The sequence below is a fragment of the Mesoplodon mirus genome, assembly GCF_964341445.2.
Source record: "Mesoplodon mirus genome assembly, chromosome: 5".
Lineage (NCBI taxonomy): Eukaryota > Metazoa > Chordata > Mammalia > Artiodactyla > Ziphiidae > Mesoplodon > Mesoplodon mirus.
In genome coordinates, this window is record NC_138980.1 from 118239609 (window position 1) to 118247393 (window position 7785).

At 37.9% G+C, this 7785-nt stretch overlaps 1 pseudogene across 1 annotated transcript; it reads right to left on the reverse strand.

Annotated features, from left to right (window-relative positions):
* Positions 1–6773: 6773 nt before the first annotated feature.
* LOC309804383 (cytochrome c oxidase subunit 6A1, mitochondrial-like) lies at positions 6774–7232 on the reverse strand (annotated as a pseudogene). Its single transcript has one exon. The product of its transcript is annotated as a cytochrome c oxidase subunit 6A1, mitochondrial-like (transcript).
* Between the last annotated feature and the right edge of the window lie 553 nt (positions 7233–7785).

Here is a 7785-nt window from a genome sequence, read left to right on the forward strand (position 1 = left end):
TTGTAGGGAGAAGGAAAGCAAGTCTCTTCTCTTTGAATGTTCCCCAACCATCCAGCTATCTTTCCCTGAGGCAATCACAATGGCCAGTTTTTAGCCCAGAGATTAACCACGTATTTATAAACATTCCATTTCGAACTGACAAGGCAAGGCTAGACTGCAAAATATGTGGAATGTGGAGGAGCATCCCTGGAAGGTCACCTGGGGGCCTGGGGGCTTTCCAGGTTACCAGGATGTCTCTTGCTTTCTCTCTGGGGTAGGCTGACCCAGGATTTGAAAAGTATTAACCTTTTAGCTATTAAGAACACTTCTATGCTTTTGAGTTTAATCTAAATGTCTGAAAGATGTTGGGTGGTCTCTAGTGATTCATTTCAAGTCTTTTGGAATTTGAAGATGCAGCTGAGGAAGAGAAAGAGAGGGGAGGAAAGAGTTCAAACAGTTAATTTTTATTTATAAATTTATTTATTTATTTATATTTTGGGCTGCATTGGGTCTTCGTTGCTGTGCACGGGCTTTCTCTAGTTGCACGAGCGGGGGTTACTCTTCATTGCGGTGTGCGGGCTTCTCATTGCAGTGGCGTCTCTTGTTGTGGAGCACGGGCTCTAGGCATGTGGGGTTCAGTAGATGTGGCGCTCAGGCTCAGTAGTTGTGGCGCACGGGCTTAGTTGCTCCGCGGCATGTGGGATCTTCCCGGACCAGGGCTCGGACCCGTGTCCCCTGCATTGGCCAGCAGATTCTTAACCACTGCGCCACCAGGGAAGTCCCTCAAATGGTTATTTTATATTGAGAAATTGTTTTGTAAAACCATCAATGCCTCTGTTAATCTCTGTAACCCAACTCCACTGAATTTGTCCAACCTTTTCTTCTCTTTGACTTGGTTCAAACTTTAGACTCAGTCTGCGCAGTTTCTTTTAAGGGCCCTAATATATACCATGGACACTCCAGCAACTATGCCTTCAATGGTGTTGGTCCTCCTTCCTAAAATACCTCTCTCTATCCTCCTTGATTTAGAAGGACCTCTAAGTCTTGAAAGTGCTCACCAAGTTTGTCATATTCCATGGAGGCAGAATACCTTAGTAACTAAGTAACCACATGGTAGGATTTGACTATATGGGCTCAATTCCCAATTCTGCTTTTTACTAACTTTTCAACTTGAGCAAGTTAATCTCTCTAAGCCTTAATTTCTTTGTCTGTAAAATATTGATGATAATGATTGGAATGTATAGGGTTGTAGTGGGATTAAATGATATGTTATTAAACATATCTGGTACATGGTGAGTATTCAATAGATGTTAGTATGATGTTAATAAGGCTTCTGCAACTTCTCTGAAGTACATGATTTTCCTCATCTGGTCTTTTCTATATGACTATGCCTTAATTCACAATTTAGTGGTTAATTAAATGCTATCATTTTTTTGTTTATTAATTGTTTCTTATATTTTTGGATTGATGTCCTCAAATAGATTTTAAATTCTTGAGGGCAGGACTATGCACTTTAATTCTTTCTGGGTATAGTATCCGTTTTATACTTAATCAATTAATATAAACAATAATTTTTCAAAGTTAAATTAGTTTTAAAGAAAAGCCCAGGGCTTCCCTGGTGGTGCGGCGGTTAAGAATCCACCTGCCAATGCAGGGGACACAGATTTGAGCCCTGGTCTGGGAAGATCCCACATGCTGCAGAGCAACTAGGCACGTGTGCCACAACTACTGAGCCTGCACTCTAGAGCCCGTGAGCCACAACTACTGAGCCCAAGCGCCACATCTGCTGAAGCCCGTGCGCCTAGAGCCCATGCTCCACAACAAGAGAAGCCACTGCAATGAGAAGCCTGTGCACCACAAGGAAGAGTAGCCCCCACTCGCCACAACTAGAGAAAGCCTGAGTGCAGCAACGAAGACCCAATGCAGCCAAAAATAAATAAATTAAATAGATTAAAAGACCCTATTTCCAAATAAAGTCACATTAAAAAATATATATATTAAAAAAAGAGAAAAGCCCAAACATTTTTGGGGAAGAGATTTGTAAGTGCTTTAAAAATAATTATACGGCATGAATAAAAAGAAATTCTAAAATAAAAAAAAATATTTCCTACTTTGATGCAGTCAACACTGTCCAAAACACCATTTCCAGAAAGTCTTTATTTTCCTCTTGGCTTCATTAGACCTCTGAAAATCTTCATTTTTCATTTTTAAAAATCGTGGTAAACATTAACAGTCATATATAAATCTTTTTTTAAGTAAAATCTCATTTCCAGGGAAGTATTTTTGTTACTGGGTTCTGGACAGATCACTGGTTAAAATTAATTTGTGGATCATAGTAGCATCTGGCATTATATGAATCTTAATACCATCCCACTCCTGAATGCCTATCCCAAAACTGAGTGCTTTCTATGAGAAAACGTGTTTTAGTTTGCATGAAATCTTCTGGTTTACATTTTTAAGAGGTGATATGCACCATTGTATGAGCATGAAACATATTTGCAGTGTGCTCCTTTCTTACACTTGGATTTATCCCAGCCATTAAACTTAAAGTTTAATCTTGTCCATGACTTGTGACATGGTTGCTTGCCAGCAATATAAGAATTTCATAGCTCAAGCCAATTTATTTAATACTTAAAATATTTGTACTTTTCTTCCAAGAGTATATCAGAAGGAGTATTTTTGTTTCAGGATCTTAACTATCTCAGTAAATACCTCTTAGAAAAATGAGTGGGTAGATATTGTTAACTATCTCAGTTAATACCTCTTAGAAAAATGAATGGGTAGATATTGAAAGAGGCAGAAGACACTGATCGTTGCCTATGTAGAGGTACATATTCTCCATTTATTCCTTCCCAAGAGAATCTCAGTTTTGTTTCATTCATTACCCTTTTACTACACAGCCAAGTACCTCAGGGAAAGTTGACCTTGAGTGGCCATAATTCCATCACTCTACCACCCCAAACACTGGAATAAAAATGAGCATGCAACTCAATTTCAACCAAACACATTTGAGGGGGAATTTTTGGGGGATTCAGAAAGAAGTTCTCTCTCTTTTATGAGAGAGTTCTGAATGCTACTTTTTTATTCTCTTGGCTGTGGTCATTTGCTGTTGTGGGGTTTGTATCTTCTGAAGCTATTCTGCTCCATCCTGAGGAGTGGGACAGAGCAGAGAAAACTGTCAGGGAACCCAACCAGAACCACTGGATAATGCCTCCTCCAAAGTTCACCTTACCTCTGAATTTCCAGCTATGAAAGCCAATAGTTTCCTTAATGTTTAATCCATTTTGAGCTTCCTATTACTTGTGACTGAGAACATGGTAAATGATAAAGAAATACTCTGAATTTATGTACATAAGTATATTAATGGAGTTATCAACACTAATATTTGTGTAAAGATTTTGGGGTGTCTTTGAATGAGTCCCTTGGAATTATAATTGAGTTTCTCACCTTTACATTTATTACTACTGATTTCCAATCCTATATTTTTGGAATGGTAACAGAATTAAAAGGAGACAAGGAAAAAACAGGGCATTCATTGTTAACTATGATTATTTCATCAAACATGATCTTTTTTTAGTTGTTGGGATACATTCAAGGAAATGAATCCAAGCCATAAATTAAAAGGAATCCTTTAGCCTCTAGGAATCAGTATCAAACTGTACCATCTGATTTTAGAAATACTTATGAATTCATGCTGATTGAGGTTTGAAAACTAACATTGATTCCCATCCCTTTTGAATAATGTCAGATATTTTCACAAAGCAATGCCTTCCTACCCCATCTACAATTATGGTAATACTCTAACCATCTGTTGATCAAGAAAATCTATACTGGAATTCAATAAAGCTTTTTAGTAAATTTTCAGCTTATTTATTATGAGATCAAAACCCTAGAGATAAAAGAAATAGAGTCACATAGCTCTGTAAGACATACTACTTATTCAGTTCAAAGAAATTATTCTTGTACATCTGTATTCAAGAACCTTTGCAATACTTCCAAGGTGTCCAAGGTAGAACGTAAGTGCCTGGGGGAGGGCTCTCTGTGTGTGGTCAGCATTTTGTGTGTGATGAAACCTATATGGGTTTTCACTTTCTTTCCTCCAAGAAATATATGTATTAATGGGAAAAGAGAAATCAGCATAAAGTGAAGTGCTAGTAGCAATGATTTATCCAATACTTATTGTGGCCAAGACTTTTACATTTGTTATATTTAAATTTCATAACAATTTTTGTTTCACAGATGAGGAAATTAAAGCTTGGAGAAACTAACTTGTGAAGCTTCCTTGAGATGCTAAGTGGAGGAATGGGGATGTAAGGCCAGGTCTGGGTGCCTCTGGAGCCCATGCACTTAACTGTGATGTCATGCTACTTGAGAATACTAAATCAGGCCAAATGGGGTGGAGACAGGAATTCAGAGCTCCTGAATTTCAGACCAGTCTGCACTTGTCTCATCTGGCTATTCAAAGTGAATGTAGTTTCAGAATTAGAGAACTTGGTAGCATAAATACTGCAAATCAGTAGCAGAGCAGAGCTGCTTGGATTCTTAATCCACCTCTGCCATTTACTGAGCATATCAGCTTGCACAACTTATTTATCTTCTCTGAGCCCCTATTTCTATCTCTTGAGCACAGAAAGAATAAAAATTTCACTGTCTACATCATAGATTTTGAGGAATCAGCCAAATTGTATTAACTATAAAGTACAAAAAAAAAGTATGCATTATCATTATTTTGTAATTTTCTCATCCTTTCTTACTGTTTTTCCACACCTGGAAACACTAAATTTTATAATTAAAGACATCTATTATTGTTGTTGTTGTTGCTATTAATCTCATATAAAGAGACGGATTGACTATCCATTATTTGGGGAGGGAGTAAGAAAAAGGCAAAATGTCCCAGGGTTCATGCTCATTTTGGGAAACCCAATAATCTAGTGCTGGAATAAGACTTTGACCTCAACAGAATAGCCAAAGGGCTATGCCACCAAGAAAAACCCTATTTTAAAAAAGGGAAACATTCCATTTCAATTTTCTCATTTGTAAGATGTAGAGCAGAATTTAAAAGATGCCTTTTCACCCCCACCCCACCAAAAAAGGAAAATAAATCTTATTGATGTAGCATATGCATTAGACAATTTTATACCCTTTCTACACTTGGATGAACAAAGGACATATTTTCATGATGTAGAATTGCTTGAAATGGAAAGATTATGGAGAAACTTACATGTAAAACAATTGAAAAAAAGTAGAAGATAAAAATCATACTTACAAAGTCAATTAGAAAAATTCACTAATAGAGATATCCTGTCAAAGTAATGAGTTCCAGATCTAATGGATTCCTTATCACACAGATATTCCAAGTGCAATGTTAGTATGTCTGTTTTTTAATGCTGATGTTTCACTCAGATCGATTTTTCTAGAATTGAGTGCAGTTAAAACCAAGGTTTCAAATACCAGCCAATTAGGGACACTGTTGGTTGGATTTTCATCATGCAGAAAGGTATTATGAAATAATAGAAAAAGCTCTAAGATACAGATGATCTAGGTTCTAGTACTTACTGGATCTACGAAAGTAACTATGTAACACATTATGTTTGAAGATTTCAATTTTAACATCTGTTAAATGGAAATAACAATATATGCTTGGTTTACTTTAAGCTTATTATAAAGGCAAAATAAAATAGGCTCTGTAGTGCTTGGTAAATTGTAAACCCCAAATTAGAATTCTATTAATCACCATCCCCAACGTTTCTGTGCATACCTTTAGTTATTGTTGAAGTTTTAGAAAACAAAAATTCTAGTTGCTCTTTCATGTTGACATTCTGAATGGGATGTATACTAATGCTCGAAATATAGCTGAATCAAATAGTTATTTGCTGTCTCAGTTTTTTGGGGGAACACATATACCATAAATTATTTGGAAAACTGGTTTTAAAAGCAATCTATGAGGCCTTTATACTATGAGGCTCTTGTTACTTAGAGGAAACCCTCGGCGAATCCTTTGAATGTGAATTGTTACAATGCTAACTATTACCTAAAATTTATATTAATTCTAATATTTCTTTATGTACATTCAGGGATGGTCTGTATACTTAAAAAGACCCATAACTACTTTGAGCATTAAAATATTTCTATTATTTCTTTAAAAACAAAACAAAAATTAAATTAGCAAACCTTTTCCCTTTCACCATCCTGGCAGCCTACTCATGTGAACCGAAATATGGATAAGGAAGCATATCTGGTTCTAATTTCTGAACTCAACACCAGATGTTGTTTTCAAGGTTTGCCTTTAAAAAAAAAATCTAACTTTCATGAAGCCATCTCAGTCCAAGGGGTAAGGCGAATCACTGCAGATTAAAATCCATGCTTATGAGGAACATCTCCAGTGAATCATCCATAATGACCAAAGAGACCTTTTCAATATAAATATATACACTGTTCATATATTGTCATATATTGTCATATATTGTCAAATCCTTTAAAATAGAATATGGGATGTGCAGTTTTTCTGAAATAGAAACACCATGTTCCTTATGAAGGCCCTCACACACTGCAGGAGGAGAGAGAGGACCTTGGGAAAAGTTTGTATCACAGGAGCCTTGTGAGACAGTCAGTTTTGTGATCTGTATCTGCTCTACAAGTTTGTGCCATGGACAAATGTGAGTCATATGTTACTGCTGAGTACAGGGAATCTCCAGCCATTCATGAAATTAAAACATATTTACATTTTTTTTTTCAGCTCGTGACTAAGTTATTTATTTAAGCCATAAGCAAAGGGACAGAAGATCAGTATAATGGTCATCAAGTATAATGGTCATCACTGGATATAAGGAGGTGAGCTTAAGGTCCCGTACAATTTTCTGGTCCATGTGTGCAGAGTAATGGTCCAAACCAGTGTTGTGGTCTTCACTGGGTAGTGGTCCAGGTTCTCTTTATTCGTCTTCATAGCCAATTGGAAGCGGATTCACATGAGGGTTACGGAAAGTGTATGGTTACCATCTCCCCAGGGAAAGGGCTTGGACCTGATGTAGGGGTAGGCGATGAACTCGGGTCTCTCCTCCTCTCCGTGGTGTGACTTCAAGAAGACATTCAGCATGCTCACTCCCACCGCGGGGAGCACCACGAAGTTGGTGAGGGCCTTCCACATGCGAGCTGAGCCCTCCTCGCTGTGGGCGCCACTCGACATAGGCTGGCTCAACAGCCAGGAACGACCTAGCAGCCCAGAAACCTGGGCTCCAGCTGCCGCTGCCATCTTCGACCAGGACCCATATTTACCTTTTAAATAGTCTTTTCCAAGTTGTTGCCCAACAGTCTTTTTCAGGCTCTTTTTTTTTTTTTTTTTTTTTTTTTGCGGTACGCGGGCCTCTCACTGCTGTGGCCTCTCCCGTTGCGGAGCACAGGCTCTGGATGTGCAGGCTTACCGGCCATGGCTCACGGGGCCAGCCGCTCCGCGGCATGTGGGATCTTCCCGGACCAGGGCATGAACCCGTGTCCCCTGCATTGGCAGGCAGACTCTCAACCACTGCGCCACCAGGGAAGCCCTTTCAGGCTCTTTGTAGTTGAAAGGAAATGTAATAGTTGACAACTTCAAGTAGGCTCTTAACCAAACAGAATAACCAGATGAAATGCTGATGGTTATTTACGTAGTTATACCTGTAGTTATTTATATCTGTTGCTCTTTCCCTAAAATAAGTATTAGAGACATGTATATTTCTCTATTTATATTAATATGGCATTTAGTGAGTTTTATCTTATTTGAATATGCTAAAAGCAGATGAGAATTGTGAATGGGGTTGTACATAAACTACG